Consider the following 5,421-nt stretch of genomic DNA (forward strand, 5'->3'; position numbering starts at 1 on the left):
ACCAGCCAAGGCTGCTCCCTCCTCCTACCTGTCCAGTCTGCTCTCTGCACACACACCTTCACCAGCTCCTTCTGACTTCAATCCCAGTTCAGCTTTGCTTGGTGGAGTTTTGCTAGACCATGCCACCTGCCCCCTGCACCAGGCGCCGGGTGACCTTGATTGAGGCCACGTGCTAATCTGGGGTTCACCTCTGGACAATTCACTGCCAAGCTCCACAGTGGCAGCCCCCTGTTTCCTTCAGACCCTCTGAAGCCTCCGATGTCAAAGACAAGGCCACAGCAGGGAACAGAGGCCCCTCAGAATAGCTCCAGAGCTTGGTCTTCCAGGCTCTGAGGAAGTGGGGTCAAAATGTGCCAGAAATCCAGCCATTTGCAACAACATGGATGGACATGGAGGGCACTGAGCTAAGTGAAACAATTCAGATGAAGACAAACCCTGTGTGATCTCACTTATATGTGGAATCTAAAATATCTGTATACATATACCTTTTTTTTTGGACACACCCACAGCATACAGAAGTTCCCAGGGATTAAACCCGAGCCACAGCAGTGACAACACCCAGTCCTCAACTGCTAGGGCACAAGGGAACTCTCTAAAAATATCTTTGGGAGTTCCCGTCGTGGTGCAGTGGTTAACGAATCCGACTAGGAACCATGAGGTGGCGTGTTCGATCCCTGCCCTTGCTCAGTGGGTTAAGGATCTGGCGTTGCCATCAGCAGACGCACCTCGGATCCCATGTTGCTGTGGCTCTGGCACAGGCCAGCAGCTACAGCTCTGATTGGACCCCTAGCCTGGGAACCTCCACATGCCGCAGGAGTGGCCCAAGAAATGGCAAAAAGACAAAAATAAATAAATAAATAAAAATATCTTTATGAGTTCCCCTTGTGGCTAAGTGGAAACGAATCTGACTAGGATCCATGAGGATGAAGGTTCAATCCCTGGCCTTGCTCAGTGGGTTAAGGTCTGGTGTTGCCGTGAGCTGTGGTGTGGGTCGCAGACACAGTTTGAATCTGGCATTGCCGTGGCTGTGGTGTAGGCCAGCGGCTACAGCTATGATTCGACCCATAACCTGGGAGCCTCCGTATGCTGCAGGTGCAGCCCTAAAAAGACAAAAAATAAAAAATCTTTAAAAATCAGAACTTTCAGGTTTCCCTGGTGGCTCAAAGGGTTAAGTATCCTCTATTGTCACTGCTGTGGCCTGGGTTCAATTCCCAGCCCAGGAACTTGCCAAGAGTGCAGCCAAAAAATTTTAAAAGTTAAAAATTAAAATAAAAAATCTGGGAGTTTCCGCTGTGGTGCAATGGGATTGGCAGTGTCTCTGGAGCACTGGGATGCAGGTTCAACCCCCACACACACACACACACACCCAATAAGTTAAGGATCCCAGCATTGCCACAGCTGCAGCAGAGGTTGAAACTTTAGCTTCGATCCAGTCCTTGGCATGGGAATTCCATATGCACAGAGCAGCCAAAAAACAAAGAAACTGAACTCATAGATACAGAAAAGAGTAATTAACATCTTATTTTAGTGCAATATATTGGTTATAATTAAGAAACCAGTATCAGTACATTAATATTAAATAAAACTCGCATTTATTCAGATTTCCTTAATTCTTACCTAATGTCCCTTTTTCTGTTCCAGGATCCCATTACACTTGGCTATCTTACTTCCTTAGGTTCCTCTTGGCGGTGACCATTTCTCAGACTTTCCTTGTTTTTGATAACCTTGGCAGTTTTTAGGAGTACTCGTCAGGAGTTATGTAAAAATGTCCCTCCAGTGGGATTTTTTGATGTTTTTCTTACAATTAGACTGGGGTTTTCCATTGAGGGGAAGGAAACCACAGAAGTAAAATGCATTCTTTCTCTTTTTTTTTCCCATTTCTGGCAGCACCCACGGCACACGGAAGTTCCCGGGCCAGGGATCAAGTCTGAGCCACATCTGCAGCCTGTGCCACAGCTGCAGTAACGTCAAATCCTTAACCCACTGCACCGGACTGGGGATCAAACTGGCCACTCATAGATACAGAGACAAGCGGGATCATTAACCCACTGCGCCATCCTAAAATGCCATTCTTATCACATTCTATCCACATGGTTTATCACTGTTTTGTTTTTGGGTTTGATTTTGTTTTTTGCTTTTTTTTAGGGCTGTGCCTGTGGTATATGGAGAGTCCCACGGGGTGAATGGGAGCTACAGCTGCCCGCCTACACCACAGCCACAACAACACAGGATCTGCAACCTACACCACAGGTCGAGGCAACACCAGATCCCCAACCCACTGTGCGAGGCCAGGGATCGAACCCACAACCTCACGGAAACTAGTTGGATTCATTTCCACTGCACTACAACGGGAACCCCCATCACTGTTCATGTTAACCTTGATCATCCTCCTAAGTCCTGTTCTCATCATGTTTCTCTGCCACAGAATTACTCCTTTCTCTTCCTTCCATACTGTCCTCTTTGGAAGGAAGTCACTATGTGTGGCCCACACTTAAGCAGCAGGGAACTAGCTCCACCTTCGACGGATTCCCATCATTATGGGGGTTTTGTGTTCGTTTGGTTTTGCTACTTTTTTTTTTTTTTTTTTTTGTCTTTTTAGGGCCACACCCATGGCATATGGAAGTTCCCAGGCTAGGGGTCGCATCGGAGCTACATCTGCCGGCCTACACCACAGCCACAGCAACCCCAGATCTGAGCTACATCTGCGACCTACACCACAGCTCACGGCAATGCTGGCTCCTTAACCCACTGAGCGAGGCCAGAGATTGAATCCTTGTCCTCATGGATCCGAGTCAAATTCATTTCTGCTGAGCCACAACAGGAACTCCTTTACTACTGTTCTTTTTGTTGTTGTTGTTTTAGTATTTCTGCACTTTCTGGCAATACCAGATGTTCCATGCTCATCCTCTGTATTTCCTGCCCCATCCTAGAGTCAGACATGTCTCTAAGGAGCCTTGATTCTGTTCATTGGAGAGTGGTATTAGAAACCAAGAGCTGGAGGTCCCATAGTGGCTCATGGTTAACGAATCCAACAAGGAACCATGAGGTTGCGGAAACTTCCATACGCCGTGGGTGCGGCCCTAAAAAGACAAAAGAAAAAAAAAAGAGACCCCTAGCCTGGGAACCTCCATATGTCATGGGAGCGGCCCTAGAAAATGCAAAAAGACAAAAAAAAAAAAAAAAAAAGAAACCAAGTACTGGACACTGGGTGTGCTTATTGCTTCTCAAGTGTTGTCATTCTGGGGCCCTCTCAGCTGACTATGGAAATGCATACTAACCCTGGTATATACACACACCTATAGATATATTTTATGTAATCATCTCTGTCTATATTAAACTACACAAGAGGGAGTTCCCGTCGTGGCGCAGTGGTTAACAAATCCGACTAGGAACCATGAGGTTGCGGGTTCGGTCCCTGCCCTTGCTCAGTGGGTTAACGATCCGGCGTTGCCGTGAGCTGTGGTGTAGGTTGCAGACGCGGCTCGGGTCCCGAGTTGCTGTGGCTGTGGTATAGGCCGGTGGCTATAGCTCCGATTCGACCCCTAGCCTGGGAACCTCCATATGCCGCGGGAGCGGCCCAAGAAATAGCTAAAAAGACAAAATAAATAAATAAATAAATAAAAATAAACTACACAAGAATTCATATTGCTATTTCTTTTTTTTCTTTTTTGGTCTTTTTTTGTCTTTTCTAGGGCTGCACTAGAGGCATATGGAGGTTCCCAGGCTGTGGGGGGTGGGGTCTAATAGGAGCTGTAGCCGCCAGCCTACACCACAGCCACAGCAACGTGGGATCCGAGCTGCATCTGCGACCTACACCACAGCTCACGGCAACACCAGATCCTTAATCTGATCCTGATCGAGGCCAGGGATCAAACCTGCAACCTCATGGATCCTAGTCAGGTTTGTTAACCACTGAGCCACAAAGGGAACTCCCAAGATGTTTTTTAATTGAAAAAAAGGAAACTATGGACTGATGAGTAGAATATGCTTCCTTTTATGCAAAAAGGGTGGAGAAATGCTATGTATTTGTATTTGCGTAGAGTAACTCTATAAGGATATATGAAGATCTACCAAGAGAATTGAAAATGTACATTCACTGCAAGGAGGTGAACTCAAGGTGCTGACTCGGAGGAACATTTTCCTCCGGCTCATCCCCACAGCAGCCTCACTCTCTCTCCTGGACCCCTGGCCAAGTTCTTCCTGCCCCAACCCCACCCCACACGCCTGCCACAAATGTCAAACTCTTGGTCTCAGAACCACCTTGATCGACAGCTCATCAACCCATCCCCCGCAAAGATGCTGGTTTCCCTCCTTCTGTTAGTGAGACCAGCCAGGCAGAACAGCCAAGACTCACCCAAGCGTTGTTTCCAGCCCACGTCTCGACTTGTGTGCAACATTTCCCGAATTTAGCCGGCTCTGTTTGGCCCCCTACTTTGTTGTTGCTGTTGGTGTTGTTGCTGCTTTTTAGGGCCACACTGGCGGCCTATGGAAGTTCCCAGGAGAGGGGTCGAATCAGAGCTACAGCTGCCAGCCTACACCACAACCACAGCAACACGGGATCCAAGCCAAGTCTGCAACCTACATCACAGCTCCTTAACCCACTGATCAAGGCCAAGGATTGAACCTGAGTCCTCATGGATACCAGCTGGGTTTGTTGCCACTGAACCACAAGAGGAACTCCTGGCCGCCTGTCTTCCTCGCCTGGACCAGTCCCCTTCCAGCAGGTCTCCCAAGCCTGTTTGTCACATGCACCCCATCCTCTGCCCCCAGGCGCCCCTGCCTTCCGTATCCTCTTGAGTCCCCCACTTCCCTGGCTCTGTCCTCCAGGAGGCCTCCTCTGAGAAGCTGCACGTACACACACCCCAGGCCCCAGGCTGGCAGGACGCCCCAGGTTCCCAAGATGCCAGGCACTTCCCCTGGCAAAGCATTTATCTCTCTGTATTGTAATTTCCTGTTTACTTCTCTGTCTCCCCACTGTCCATACACTGGGGGCAGGACAGACTTTTTCATTGACGTATTTCGAGTGCCTGCACGTATGAGCACTAAATAAGTTTGTTGACCAAGGAAAGGAATAGTTTCCCGAGCTACTGTGATCATTCCCCACTTTGAGCCTTCAACGCGCTCCAATGCAGATGCCTCCTGGAAGGCCAAGGTGGCCCAGCTGGAACTGGCCCTATCTTGGATGATGCAAACTCTTCCACATCGAGGGAATGTCTTCCTACAACCCTCTTCCAACTGTCACCGAAGTCCTCTCTGAACCTCAGTTTACTCATCTGTCTAGAGAAGGGAACACTCAGGGGAAAATTCTAAGGACCAAGTAAATCACAGACTTTATAAGTAGCAAAGTGATAAGTGAATACGTAGGGTGGGTACACGATAAAAAAGAGTGCTACTTTTCATGGAACATGTTTTCTATTCTAG

Source organism: Sus scrofa, chromosome 7, assembly GCF_054392235.1.
Source record: "Sus scrofa isolate SSC_HxYL_T2T_F1_AM1 chromosome 7, Sscrofa_HxYL_maternal_Yorkshire_Landrace_v2.0, whole genome shotgun sequence".
Classification (NCBI taxonomy): domain Eukaryota; kingdom Metazoa; phylum Chordata; class Mammalia; order Artiodactyla; family Suidae; genus Sus; species Sus scrofa.